Genomic DNA, 16,388 nt, shown 5'->3' with positions numbered 1-16,388 from the left:
AGGTAAACCAACCAAAATATATATATATATATATATATATATATATATATCTTTCTATAATTACTTTGATAAGAAAAACATGATTATTTAATGATATTTCAGATATATTTATTTACTATAAAAGGTAAATCAATGAACAAAAACTTTTAAGAAATGTCTGGAACATATTTTACCCCAATGTAATAACAACAACAACAATAATAATAATATTTTTGATTTTATGAATTCAAAGTATTAAATGAGGTTATTAAAGTTGTATTAAATATTTGTATATATGTGCTATATAAATATTTATTATATTTTACCCAGAAATATATATTTTTAATTTTTCTCTCTTTTAATTGCTTTGATAAGACAAAACATGATTATTTAATGTTGTTGTTTTTTTTTCAAATATATTTATTTACTATGAAAGGTAAATCAATTACCACAAACATGAAAGAAATTATTATCATTATTATCGTTATCATTATTATTGTTTTCATTATTATTATTATTACTAACATATAAAACATTAAATAAACATTATTATTAAATTATTATATAAGGTTTTATGACAAATTTCTATATATGTGCTGTATAACTTTGGTTCTGACAGGCAGTCTACTGTGAAAAGCCCTAGCGCTACTTATGGCCAGTTTATCCCCTGCAGAACTGAAATGTGCTTGATTCTTGTTCAGTCCGTGTCGTAGTGACCCTCTGAAAGTCCTCCTGGGGGAACGAGTGGCTCTTCTTTTATTGTCTTCATTTCTGGGTCAGCGCTGGAACTGAATGCTTGAACGGCTGCAGAGCAGTTCCAGCTTAAGAGCATCACTGTCTCCACTGGAATAGGTGGAATAAAAAATGCAGTAGTCGTCCTTCAAGAGCCATTTTTCTCCTCCATGGCTCATCTAGGTTAATGAGAATGTAGGTTGATGGTTGGTCTAGTTTATGTCATTCCCTCCCTCTTCATCTTGCAGGATGAATTTATGGGTGTTTTCTATTCATCAGTTCTTTCTGATAAGTGTTTTTTTTTTTTGTTATTGTAAGAATGGCTCATTGCCATTGACCTCTAGCCATGGTTTTTGGCACAATTCAGCCGACACCTTTGTCTCATGGCTGGAGATACGGATGAAAGAGATAGTAGAGGGCACGATGCTTGTTCTTTTGCCAAGTTCACCAACAGACTGAAAAAAAACAACCTTCATATAAAACCCATTTTCTGAGATAAAAAGGAGACAAGCAAATAGCTTTATGTCACATATGCAAGTATAATTAAAAATGCACTTTGACACTGTAAAGGCGAACATGAAATATTATATATGATAAGGATATGAAAATGTACTGTAAAGTAGGAACAATCAATCACCAGTTTTATTAAAGGAATTGTTTACCCAAAAATGTACTCATCTTCAGGCTATCTAAGATGCAGATGATTTTATTTTTTTCATCAGATTTGGAGAACTGTAGCATTACATCTCTTGCTCACCAATGGATGCTCTGCAGTGAATGGGTGCCGTCAGAACGAGAGTCCAAACAGCTGATAAAAACATCACAATAATCCACAAGTAACCCACACCTCTCCAGTCCATCAATTAACATCTTGTGAATCGAAAAGCAGCATGTTTGTAAGAAACATTAAGATGGTTTTAACTTCAAACTGTCGCTTCCTGCTAAAATATCCATAATATTGTTTTGCCAGTGAAGAAGTCGTCTCCTCTGAATCAGGAGAGAAATCTGCACAGATCAAGCACCGTTTACAAGCCAAACAGCTCTAAACAAACAACAAAGGATGGACTTTTTCACTGGAGAATGCGTTAGTATCGATGATGGACTTGTATTTTGTCCAGAAGCACCGGCCAATGGACTGGAGATGTGATGTGGTGTTTTTATCAGCTGTTTGGACTCTCATTCTGACGGCACCCATTCACTGCATTTGTGAGCAAGTGATGTAATGCTACATTTCTCCAAATCTGATGAAGCAAACTCATCAACATTTTTTTGGTCTGAGAGTGAGCACATTTTCAGCGAATCTTCATTTTTTTTAGGCGAACGGTTCCTTTAAAGGACTAAAGCAGTGTGAAAGCTTTTTTTAAACCAAATGCATCCTGTAGATCAGTCAGACATCTGTGGCTTGACTATGTGACGTTCATAATACCCTGATGGCTATTCTTGTCTTTGGCTCTTAGGTGTGCTTCTGTTGTTTGTGAAGTAGGTGCCAGTTTATCTTGTGATCTTCCAGGCTTCTGTGTTCCCGTGGAGTGTGTGAGGTTTAGGGCATGTGTTGTGTCGTTCCTCTCTGTCGGATACGGCTCCATCTCCGCAGGCCCTCCGTCCTCACGTCTTTCTGCCGGGAAAGGTTGGGATAATCAGACTCTGGACGGCTCCTGAGGAAACACCTGCTGCTCTCTCTTTAATTGAGTAGCCCTAATGAGCAGTGGGAATCGCCATGGCGACTACAGAAGACGTGGGCGGGGTTTAACATGATTGACAGACTCCCTGCCCTGGAGGTCACGGTGTTTGGTATCAGCCTTGGGGGATCGTTTTGTGCTGTCTGTTTAAATGAACATTTATGACATTGTTTTTTCACTTTATATTTAAAAGGCTGATCACATTAACTTGATTTTAAAATGTTCTAAGGAAGATGCGAGTTGTGTTTTCCCATGCAAAAGTCACCCAAATGATTCTGTGGGTGTTTTTTGGTGCTTTGCTGATATTTTAAAGGATTTTGTGCCCATTATTAATTCAAGCAAAGCATTAGTACATCTCTTAGCAACAAACTGTACGATTTGAGGCGTCATTCACGTCTGCAGCACAAATTCTGTAAGATAAATTATGCATCAAGTGTACACTGCAAAAAATGATTTTCTTCCTCAGTATTTTGTCTTGTTTTTCAGTAAAACATCTAAACATTCTTGAGTCAAGATACATTTACTCGAAGTAAAATTACATATGATATTAAGTCTTGTTTTATAAAAATGTTTTTATCAAATTTAAGTGAGTTTTTACTTAAAATTAGAAAAATATCTGCCAATAGGGTAAGAAAAATAATCTTTGAATTAACTTTATTTTTCTTACTCTGTCGGCAGATATTTTTCATGCGTAAATGCAATGCAAATTTCAAGAAACTATTAAGCTCAAAACTATTGCACTGCAAAAATTATTTTCTTACTTATTATTTTTGTCTTGTTTTCCAGTACAAATACCTAAACATCCGTAAAACTTGAGATACATTTACTTTAGATTACATGAGTTTTTGCTTGAAAGAAGAAAATGTATCTGCTAATAGGGTAAGAAAAAATAATAATTTTGTTTTCCCATTTAATAACGTTTATTTGTCGTACCCGACTGGCAGATTGTTTTATTGTTTTAAGCATAAACTCGCTAATTCTGATACATTTTTCAGAAAACAAGACTTATTATCCTAAGTCATTTTGCTTCTTAAGTTAATCTTGAATGTTTAGATATTTGTACACTGTAAATAAAACTGATTATCAGAGTACATTTAAGAAAACACAATTTCTGTCTTTCTACTTTAAAATTTCACATTTGATTCAATGTGTTATTTGCTGTTTCATTGTACTGTAATTTACTAGCAATTTTTGAACGATGATTATTTCATTTGAAAATTATTTTTAGTGTATAGAAATCAAAACAAAAAAACTAATTAGGACAATTACTTTTTGCAGTGTAGTAATTTCTAGTTTAATAGTTTCTCGCGATTTGCATTGCATTTATGCATTAGGCAGACATTCTTATCCAAAGCCACTTAAACTGCACTTATTAGTTCATGCATTTCCTGAGAATCAAACCCTTGACATCAGTGTTGCGAGCACAGTCTACTGTTTGAGCTACAGAAATGCTCAACTTGATGCTCGCCTTAGCAAACAACACTAATGCACCATGATTGCATTAAAGAGCAAAAATTTCCATTTGAAATAATTGGATGGCTTTGAATCAGACACATATTCAGTGCGTTTTTCACACCGTGCTGCTAATTGCATCAGGCAGTCTACAGTAATCATTCACCGCAATTACCCGCCACTGACTGCGACGGGCAACCACTCTCGTTCTCCATCACTGCTGCAACACTAAATGCACAAACCTTTCTCATACCCGCCATCCAGAGCTGTAGCAGCCACAGTTTGTTTCATCTGCATCTGAAGAACATTCATTCAAGCTCATGGCAGACTGACTCAAATCCAGACCTGATGCTCGGCCTTAATTCGGTAATCTGTAATACAGCTGGAAGGCTTGCTTTACACACGCGGCCGTGCCACATTAAGCTCCCAAACAATGAGATATTGATTGGGCTTGATAGCGAGCGCTAGACATGAGGAGTTTATGGCCCTCGTCTATTGGCTAAGGCTCATCAGTGTGGTTTTGTGAATAACGCAGGTATCGTAATCCTCCTCTTCAAATGACATGGATGTTTGGCAATTTCTCAGCCCACTGCGGCAGAAAATACCTCCAGATACGGGAGCTGATGGAAAACTAATGGCATTGTCACGGCGGTCCCGAAGCCTTCAGGGCAGCAACGGATACAGGAGTCGCTATCAATGACGAAGGCGACTCCTCATCACCTTGGGCCTGAGAAAGAAGAATGCGATGTGAAAATGCATCACATCCAGTGGAGTAAATGACAGAGGGCCACCTTGACAGCTTGTTGCTTCGCATCACTGTGTGGTTTTAAAGACAGTCTATTTAAAGTTCCCACTCCCTGCAGACGCATCCCACCAGCCTGTGTCACGACAGCCGCAGTTTGTACAACCCGCAGTCCACACACACACACACTGGTGTTTGGGGAGTAACTAACTAAAATTAGCAAGGCTACTAAATACATTTTTCAATTGCATGACAGTAGTGCAGCTGTTTTAAAAATAGTGTCGCTTTTCCATTAGCAAGCTAATTACTCTAACAAATAACCAGTGGATATTGCTGTTTTTATTTATTATTTTAAGCCAATAATCAAACACTCTCTCTTAGAATGCGCTAGTAATAAATCAGTTCATACAGATGGTTAAAAAAAATTGCTTTACCAATTCATATTCAATAATGTCAATAATCAACAGTCAGTAATGTTCACAAAAGATCCTATGCATCAGTCTACGAGTTCTTTACTAGAAGCTGAATAAATATTAACATATACATCACAATGTTTTCAATAATTTGAATAAGTGTAAATTTAGGTGGTCATGTTTTATAAATATTTAAAATGATGTAATCTGGTAATTATCTCAAGTACACTGTCCCTTTACATAGCTTCAATGATGTAAATTACTTTTTGTTGATATTGTAGTTTAAGGAGTGTAAATTATATGTAGCTTGTAGTTTCACAAGGTATACTTGCATTTTTTTTCTTTTGGGTAGGATTACAAAAAAAAATATCTGAATGTAATTTAATATGAACATAATATGTCTGCCCCTTTAATCACCTGACCCCTTACAGTATGTGCCTCTAATCGTTTCCTGTGTTGAGTCCACCTCTTCCCTTTTTCAAGGTAGGTTTTAATCTAGCTGTATTGTCTTTACTTTTAAAGTCATAAATTAACGTTCTTAGAATTGACAAGACAGTTGACCCTGAGAGGTCAAGTAAATATCTACAGCGGATCTAAAATATTCATAATTAATTATAACTAGTTATGATTAATTATTCATATTTCCCATGAGCTGATTCGTTACAATATATATGTATGTATGTATTTGATATAATGTGCCTCAATTATTGGAAATTGTAATGTTTTGTTTTGTATAAGACCCTATTTTATTCTCTGTCTCGTTAATCATTCTATAATTCAGTTTGACATGGTTACCTTTACTTGTATTTTGTATAAAAGGGTGACCATACAAACATTTAAAGGGGTTTACTGATATTTTCATCTGGTATGCTGATTTTTTTTATTATTTTTCATTTTTTTCAGTTACTGTATTGCTTCGTATTCTGCTGTTTTGGAGTTGATCCCAATAACATGCGTAAGTATTTTATGTTATATGTCTCAATTATTGGACCATTTTAATATTTCACTTAGTAAAGAACTATATATTTGAATGATATTCTCATTAATGATAATGACTTTGACGTGTTCACCATTATTTGGATTTTACAGATGTATGAAGGGTGACCATACAAACTTTTAAAGAAGTGTACTTCATCGTTGATTTTTATTCTTTTTAGAGCAGCTTTTCACTTCACTAGACATTAATTGATGGACTGGAGTGGTTTGGATTATTGTGATGTTCTTATCAGCTGTCTGGACTCTCATTTTGACGGCACCCATTCACTGCAGAGGATCCATTGGTGAACAAGTGCTACATTTGTCCAAATCTGATGAAGAAACAAACTGCTCAATATTGTGGATGACCTGAGGGTGAGTACATGTTTATTTTTGGGGTAAAATAAAACAGACTTTTCTTCCTAAACATAATGATAAAACCATATAGAGACAAGAACATCATAAATTCTTGAGGTGGGCTCTTGTGGCTTGGTCCAAAGCATCCACCCACAGCACCACATAGCAGTCTGTTACAATGACTCAGAGCACCTTAGATACGGCTCTGCATCACCATGGCAACCACCCACAACTCCCTAGCATCATGACAGCGAGTTTTGCACATGCAAACACCACTCGCAAAAAAATACTAACATGTGAACTGTGCCTGACATGACATTGGATGCTACTTCGTTCACTCGAAGTCGTTAAGATAAGTGGTTTCTAATCCATTAATCCTTCAGGATCAAGACTTGAGCCTGTGTTCATTACTTACAGCCTGTGAAAGTTGGTCCTGAGTGTTTCCAGAGCAGGATATTTTCAACACTGACTGACAGTGTATCTCTGAACAGAAATGTCACAGAATGTCTCAGATTCTGGCAAATGTCAGCACAATGAACCGCTTTGGCCCGGAGTACAGTACGCCTGACATTTCTTGCACCAAAGAAACTGCTGCGCGGCTAAAAGCGCTAAAATTACACCCAACTTTTTCCTTGACGGCGAAGTTATCTGTCTTATTCATGCGGCAGTTTCCAAGACAACCTTTGAAAGCGGAGGACGATATGCATTACTGGTTTATCAAGGACTTTAAATATAGTTCCCATTGTGTTTCAGATCTCTTTTAAAATCAAGACTTCGAGTTTCGCAGTCTTTCATGTTCTTTGTGATGTCCGGTGATATAATGAACCCGTTGTGAGTGTGCGCTCATTGTCTTGCGACGAGAATCTCTTGAATACGTTTCAGCTCAGCACCTGTATGTTTGTAATCTCCTGGGTCTCTTATCTACAGAAAGCCGCCCTCATTTTTACCCTCTTTTTGTTTTCTCCCTTCTCATGGATTATTCTAATTGTTGGGATTTCAGCATACCTGAGATTGAAATCAATTTGGTGCCGTTTCAGATTTCTAGTGCCGAGCTAGAGAAAAATCCTGCTGATACATTTTTAATGAGGATTCTCCTGGTAGACGCTCTGACTCAGTATCTGTTGTGCAGAGCAGGAGAGAGTCAGTCTGGAGGAAAGCAGGTGGTAATGGAGACTCCATTTAAAGCCCCCTGTGATGAATTAGCCTGCTGACACTAACTCACAACACACACATGTTCGCGCAAACACACTCCAACACACGCACACACAGTCACACACACTTCCTCTACCACCCTCTCTAGCCTTAAGCCGCTTCCAAGAAAACCGCCCCAGGGGTGACATTGGTTTGATGCTGTAAACACATCTGTGAGAGTGTGTGTGTGTTAGTGTTCAGGTTAGAGGTTGGCTGTGAAAGACCGTTAAGAAAATGGAACATTATGTTGAGCTTTCTTTGAGATTATTATAGCATGCTCTGGTGTTAAAATGGATGAGTATTTTTAAATGAAACATTAAAGCGAATGGTTCAGTGATTCACTCAGAAAGACTATTTTTACTGTTTCTGCCACATCTTTATATGACACAAATAGTAAGAGTAAGAGAAGTTGCTCTTCCGAATTCAAACAAATCGGTGGGGTTAATGATTCAATGACTGACTCATAAAGACAAACACTTGTTTAGTTCCTTAATGAATCAGTATTTTCAAATGAATCTTTTGTGAATGTGCAATGACTCACTCAGAAATGGCACTCAGTTACTTGTTTTGTTGACAAAACGAGTCAGTGTTTTTGAACGAATGGGTTGAATGAATGATTCAATGACTCACTCATAAACAAAGGCACTTATTTTGTTCTTTAATGAATCCGAGTGTTTGAATAAATTATAAAGACAGGCTGAATAAGGAGTATCATGCTCCCATACTATTTTTACTATTTCTACTGTATCTTTATATGACACAAGCAGTACGAGTAGCATGCTAGATTTCTATTCCTAAGTCAGCCAGTCAACTGTTTTGTTTATAAATTAATCTGTGTTGTTGAATGAATCAGTTGAGTGAATTATTCAATGACTTGCTCATGAAGATAAGTATTTTGTTTCTTAATGAATCAGTGTTTTTCTCACTCATACAGGCAATTACTTCTTTTGTTGATGAATGAATCAGTATTTTTGAATGACTCATTTAAACGATTCGAGGACTTAATTGATTCACTCATAATGACAAGCATATGTTTCATTTCATAATGAATCAGTGTTTCAAATAAATCAGTTGTGAATGAGCAATGATTCCCTCATAAAGACAGTTACTTGTATTGTTGATGAATGAGTCAATACTTTTGAATGAATGAGTTAGATGAGTAATTCAGTGACTCACTCATAAACATCAGCACTTGTTTTTGTTGCTTAACAAATCAGTCGTTCTGAATGAATCTGTTGTGATTAATTCAATAATTGATTCATTAATTTAATGGGTGACTTGCAAAAAGTCATATCAAGACTATATAGTCTATATAGACTATAAGTAAACTGTATAAACTATAAGTTTAAAATCACATGTCCACACGATTTATGCATTGCAAGGCTGTTTAAAAAAAAATCAGCATTTTATTGTAGGATAGAATGGGGATGTTCTTCATTAATTTCCTGAGGGAAATTGAAGAGGTAGAGCAACAAACATAAATCACAGAATAGGAAATAGCAATGAGTGCAGTTCAATTCTGTGCCATAATACACTAAAGATAAGAAAGAATATATATAAATAAATATACACTGTATAGATTGGTTTAACTATTTTGATGAGATAAAGTAATGGGAAAACATATTGCTGTAGACTTATAGTAATTTCTTACAGAGTGCTTTAAAATGTATATGTGTTACATTACATGTAAACACACAGCCTCCTGTGGGATTTTGTTAGTTTTGTTTTGTTAGTTCGGATCTAAATTGTGATTATGTGAAGCCGTTTCATTGCACTATTTTTGAATTATGTTTTTGGATGAAACAGCACTCATCTCCCGCAAGGTCGATGTTGAGCCAGCTCATCAGATCAGACAGCCTTACACTTCTCTCTCAAATAATCGCTCTTGCTGGGTATCAGAGGCGATCAGAGGCCGCTCGCTTGAGCGATATCCAAGCAGTTCAGTCAAACCGAATTGAGAAGTCACATGCTTATCAAGCCCCTGTAGATCATCTGAGAGCCGGACCTACTTGTTTAGTTGCTTACTGAATCAGCCATTCTGAATGAATCGGTTGTGATTAATTCAATCATTGACTTATTCAATCATTGATTCAGTGGGTGACTCGCACATAAAGACAGTCATATTAAGACTGTGTAAGTAACTATATAAGTTTCAAATCATAAGTAAACATGGTTTATGCATTGTCAGGGTTTTATGATGTGCTTTTTAAAAATCAGCAATTTATTGTAGGATAGAATGGGATGGTACTTCATTAATCTCCTGAGGGAAATTGAGGCGGTACAGCAACAAACATAAATCACAGAAAACGAATTGCAATGGTTGCAGTTCAATATAGTGCCATAATAACAGATAGACTAGAAAGATCAGAAAGGATAGAAATAAATATACACTATGCAAAGTGGTTAAATTATTTTGTTGAGTTAAATTAATGGAAAAACATTGCCAATGACATACTGATCCTATCATTTTTAACAGTGTTCTTTAAAATGTGTGATATGTGTTACTAAACATTACATGTGAACACACAGCCTCTTGTGGGATTTTGCTAGTTTTGTTTTGTTAGTCCGGATCTAAATTCTGATTATGTGAAGCCGTTTCATTGCATTATTTTTGCATTACGTTTCAGGATGAAACAGCACTCATCTCCCGCAAGGTTGATGTTGAACCAGCTCATCAGATCAGACAGCCTTAGACTTCTCTCTCAAATAACCGCTCCTGTTGGGTATCAGGGCGAACAGAGGCTGCTCGCTTGGGCGATATCCAAGCAGTTCAGTCAAACAGAATTGAGAAGTCACATGCTTATCAAGCCTCAGATCTGAGTCCCTGGAGATCATCTGAGAGCCGGACCTCCTCCTCCTCCCAGAAGAGTGAAGCCTGCTGAGACGGGGAAACACAAGAGAGAGATGGAACACAATGCACCGGCCGAGAGCCCTCCACAGATCGCTCATTGTTCCCACTGTATAAGCATTTGTGCCACAGAGACCCTTCTGAAGCTCTGGCCATGCCACGCCACTGCTTTGCGGGGGCGGTGTGTTCGTTTCTCTCTTTCTCTGATACTTTGTGATTTCATCATCTCAGCTTTCACTAGCTTTGACAGAGAATCTGGGCTGCAGGGATGTCAGCTGGTGTTCTGTGCACATATATCTCACTCTCTGCAAAAATGAATTGTTCTTTATTGCCGTTTGTGGCTCTATGAAGAACCTTAAAAATCCATGGAAGCCTTCAGAGTTTTTTATAGTGGAAAAAGGTTCTTTAGATTTTTATATATTTAAAAAGTGGTTCTTTTTAGAACTGTTCACTGAAAGGTACCAAAATGGTTTTTCTATGGCATTGTTGCAAAAACCCCCTTTATTAAACTTTTGGTGGCATTTTCAGAGGCAATCTGCTCAATGTGTGGACAAACAGAGGTGGTCATTGTGGAAATCACATGCCAGGCGTGAAACAATGCCCTCTCTGTGGCTCTTCGCACGAGTGGGATGTACAAGACCACATCACCTCTTTCTCAAGACACGTGCCACTGCGGGACGGCCAGCTGCTGCACGGAGGTCAGATAAGGAGGAAATGATGGACACGTTTGGCTGCTGTATGAACAAATACACAACAGCAGAAGAATGAGGAAGACCAGCATACAAACAACCAGTTGGTTCTCAGTTGGTTTTGCTTAAGGATCCAGATTTTACAATGAACATCTATATAACTATAACATCTATATAACCATCTGTAACTATATAACTATATTTATTTATTCATTTATTTATTACAGTGCTGGGTAGTAACTGATTACATGTAATCCAAATTGAGTAATCAGATTCCAAAAAGTACTTGTATTTAGATTATATTACATTACATTTTAAACTGTGCATAATCAGATTACAGTTACTTTTTTATGGATTACATGATTACATAAAAAAGTTCAACCTGCCACAGGAGCTGCTGAAACAGTTCTACTCAGCCGTCATCGAGTCTGTTCTGTGCACTTCAATAACTGTCTGGTTTGGTTCAGCTACAAAATCAGACATCAGAAGACTACAGAGAACGGTTCGGACTGCTGAAAGGATTATTGGTGCCCCCCTGCCTACCCTCCAAGAACTGTATACATCCAGAGTGAGGAAAAGGGCTCAGAAAATCACTCTGGATCCATCACATCCAAGCCATCTCCTTTTTGAACTTTTGCCATCTGGTCGGCGTTACAGAGCACCGAATACCAGGACAGCCAGGCACAAGAACAGTTTCTTTCCCCAGGCAATCTACCTCATGAACAGTTAATGTTCTCCCATTGTGCAATTAAAGTATGTGCAATAACCTTATACTTATGTATCACCCTAAATCCTAGTACATCCCTACAACTTTATTTTATTTTATTCTATTCCTATTCTATCTATAGCACACCTGTACATACAATTTATTCTTTTTTTGTGGTTTATATTTATGCATGTGTATTTTATTCACATCTCATTTTTATTATCTGTGTGTTGTTGTTGTCTCCGTGTACTGGAAGCTTGTGACACTATAACAAATTCCTTGTATGTGCAAACATACTTGGCAATAAAGCTCTTTCTGATTCTGATTCTGATTCTGATTACATGGCAGTAAATTATTCGTAATTTATTGATTCTCCCTAATTTTTCTTTTTTCTCTACCCCAATCTAGGAAACAATGTTCTGTGATATTTAATGCACTTCGTGTTGTTGATAACAAAGAATGGAGTATATTTTCTTTCTCTCTTTTTTATAAATCAATATGATAAACAGTAATCCCATTCAAATCTATGGGATAAACGAGTTTGGTCAAAAGTAACTTAAAAGTAATCAAAAAGTAGTCAGAATACATTAGCTAAAATTGCTAATCTAATAGATTAAGGTCTTTTATGTAATTTGTAATCAGTAATTTACTAAAAATTAGCAAGTCATCCACCCGGCACTGTTTATTTGATTTGATTGTTTATTTAACATAAAGGAAAGCAGAGATCTAAAAAATATTGTTTTGTGTATTTGGGGTTGTGATATGTCTTGTTAATTTTTATCAAATGCAACAATAAAGAAAAATAAATCCTTATGTCCTCAATCAGATTTATCGTAAACACAAATGTGTGCACTTTTAACAGGTAGAAGCAGTAGGTCTGCACATCAGAAGAAAACAGACTGACATTGGGATGGTATTGAAGCGTGATCGCACGACCCCCCAAACTTCCCATCAGCGGTGATTTTCTGCTCAATTTGAAATGAGGACAGGAGGTTTCTGCGTTTACGTTAACATGTTAAAGTGCTTTCTCCTGGAGTGAGGTTACAGGCCTCTCCTGGGCGTCTTCCAGCCATCGCCGTAATTGCTCACGAATGGAAATTTCCTGCTCGCCTCTCTGTTCTTCAGAAGGAGACGATCCATTCCTTTCCTGCCATTGCCATAGTAACCGAAACATCTCCCCTTGACTTTGCCATCCCAGAGTTCCTTTCAGGTTGAAATGAAAGCCCTGTGTGCGCTCATCACATCTCTTATAAAAGGCTACTTAGGTAAAGCCGGGGTGCCGTGATCCTGAAGTCGTCTTAGTGCTTAATAAGCTGAGTCGGGGAGCACAGATGCTTGTTGCCGGGTGAACCAGAGAGAATATGCGGTTGTCGTAGCGTGACAATATGAACAGTTCAGACAAGGACAGAGAAAATAAGAGAAAAGAAAACAAAAAAATTGGAAGTACAGCTAGAATGAAGATAAATAAACACAGAAAACAAGGACCGCTGCTGAGGGAGGATGGGCTTCAAGTCGCCCACTGTGATGATTCATCAGGGCTTACAGAGAGTTGCTACTGGAAACTGTGTGTGTGTGTGTGTGTGTGTGTGTGTGTGTGTGTGTGTGAGAGAGAGAGAGTCATTGTTTTTTTGCAAGGCCATCAGACCCCAGTTATATTGACTGTAAAATATCTGAGTCATATTTCACCCTGAAGTCAAAAGAAAGACTGAAATTATGTTTTGATTGGGGTAAATGAACCCTGTAAAGATTTGTTTTTGTACTGTGACATTTTGGTGACTATTAAGCACATTTTTCCTGAAAAATCTCATTACTGTACAATGCAACAAAAAAAAAGTCATTACTGTAACGAAATCATTTAAACTGCAAAGTATTTACATATCATATCAGTATTCGTTGTAATGCCTCTAGTTTATATATTTTAGTATTTTTCAATCATAATTAACCACTGAATTACAAAGAAATTTGCTTAAGTCAGTCTGTAAAATGTCCCGATGCATTATGGTAATTTAGTTTTAATAGTACTTTAATTGTCATGAAAATGTAATATTATTAATATTATATTGACCTTTGAGTATATATATATATATTTATTTTTATATATTTAAACTATTGAATTTTTTATGTATTATAATACATATTATTATTATTGTATTTCACTGTAGTGCTTGGGTTTAGAAGAGCACATTACTGTAATGCAAAGAAAATAATTAAATCATTTAAACTGAACTGTTTAGTATTTACATATCATTGAAGTATTCATTGTACAGCTTTTAGTCCATGTATTACAGTATTTTTAATCAAAATAAATAAATAATGAGAATCACTATTGGATTGCAAAGGACTTCAGTTAAGTCATGAAAATGTCATATTAGTTTCATGAATTAGTTGAAATTATATTAATAATTTTATGTTTTAACTTTTAACTATTATATTATTTAACTGTTTTAACTTTAATATTGATGTATGCATACTACATTTTTTTTTTTCCTTTTGATTTTGAGTTGAGATATGAACTGTGCATATTTTCTCGAGATTCAGCCAGATAGATGAAATAACCCAGGAAGGTTTAGAGGGATGATCTCTCAAGTAAATACGGCTTTGAAAACCTTTTATTCTGTGGGAAATGTCACCTCAGTTCAGCTTTAAAAATCTATTTTCCTTTTCCATCGCTGTCGTTATGTGGAGAGAGAGGCCGTCTGAATTTGAAAGTCATAGAGAGTGGGAGAACAGGAATCGAGTGAGTGTCTGCATGCGTATAAATCATCATACATCATCTGGCATAAAGCCTGTTACTTTTATTAGTCTAATCCGATATGATCATCTCCATGCTCATCTCTGACACCTGCTACTCAGAAAGCGACGCTCAGCCACAATACAGTCAAAGTGCTGGGTTTATTCAACTCATGGAGATGTAATTTTGTGATAATGTGAATCTGTGTCAGTGATCGAGTCGGTCTGGAGAAGCGGCTCATGGTGTTTTAGCAGCTGGTTTTATGTCCGGCTGTGAATGTGACGTTAAACTCACATTGACTGACAGCACATTATTTCAGATTAGCGCCGCTCATTTATCAATTAGTTCCAATCAATTCTCTCCACAGCCACACATTTGCATAATTTATGCACCGGTGGCTGCATATTCATACTCTGTGATAATGTAAGATAATGAGAGCAGATTCGGTTCATAATTAGCTAGAGTATTTCAGCAAGCAGTGGCGTAACTATAGGAATTTTGGTATGAAAATTAAAAGAAATTAGGTTGTTTTACCAATGTAAACAGTGAGGATCTGATAAATGAACATTGATCAAAGTTCATGAGATATTAAACGTGCTTAAGGGATCCTGTGCAGTGAATGGGTGCCGTCAGAATGAGAGTCCAAACAGCTGATAAAAACATCACAATAATCCACAAGTAATCCACAGCACTCCAGTCCATCAGTTAATGTCTTGTGAAGTGAAAACTGTGTTTGTAAGAAACAAATCCATCATTAAGACGTTTTTAACTTTAAACCTTTGCTTTTACTTTGTCTTCTATCCATAATAGTGCTTTTTCCAGTTTAAAATCAAGCACAGAAACTTTTTCTTTCAATCTGTCTGATTGACCACTGTTCACCTTCTGTCTGACCCTCCGGCTTTTTTGCTACTGTACCTTTAAGACTTCTTTATGTATATAATGAGTATCAAACTCAAAAAAAGCAAGAAATCCTGTTTTTCATTGCATGACCCATTTAGAGATGTACACGCAGTGTACACGCGCACATTGCAGTGGAGAGAACACTAGTAGTGAACTAGTCAGAACTAGTGTGAGAGAGCAAGATGTTTTCATTCCCATCTGAATGTTAGCAGCTCCTGCTATGTGACATTGGGGAACAGTGACAACATGGAAGCAGACAGTGTGTGTGTGTGAGGCTGAATAATTTATATAGACTGGCTGGGACAGAGAGAGTAAATACTAAGCTAGTTGAGCGATGCATCCTCATGCACACACACACACACACACACACACACACTTTCTCCCTCCTGTGATTTAGAGGAGCTGGCACTGTGGCATTAGTGTCTCCAGCGGAGTCTCAAAAGCAGATGGATGTTCAGAGGGTGTAAGATGTGTGTCAGTGGGTCAGAGACTACCCAGCATCCTCTGGGGCCTCAGTGGCGAGGACCTCTGCTATGATTCCTTCCTCTTTGCACGGATCATTTCATTAGAGAACAAGTGAAAGGTCGCTCTGCAAATTCATACAAACTAATGCTTTGCATCAGCTTAATGTGAATCTGACAAAAACATGTCCAGGTCATGTTACATTACCCAAAATTAAAAGTAAAAAAACTTTAAGTATACACTTTCTTTATTATATTATGTTATTACTTAATGCATTTATTTAATGAATTGCGTAATACAGAAATTATATTGAATTTAAATTATTAAATAATAAAATAATGTAATGTGTTTATGTTGTATAAATATTTTTTTTAAATAAATAGATATTATATGACTAAAATAAAACCTATATTATGTAACTTACGTTGAATCTCACAAAAACATGCCCAGAATAAATGCCCACATTACATCCCAAAATAAAAAGAAAAATTATATATATTTTTTTATATAATATAATATAATATAATATAAA

The sequence above is a fragment of the Sinocyclocheilus rhinocerous genome, unplaced genomic scaffold (genome assembly GCF_001515625.1).
Source record: "Sinocyclocheilus rhinocerous isolate Xijiao unplaced genomic scaffold, SAMN03320098_v1.1 scaffold395, whole genome shotgun sequence".
Classification (NCBI taxonomy): domain Eukaryota; kingdom Metazoa; phylum Chordata; class Actinopteri; order Cypriniformes; family Cyprinidae; genus Sinocyclocheilus; species Sinocyclocheilus rhinocerous.
This window is presented reverse-complemented; position numbering follows the sequence as displayed.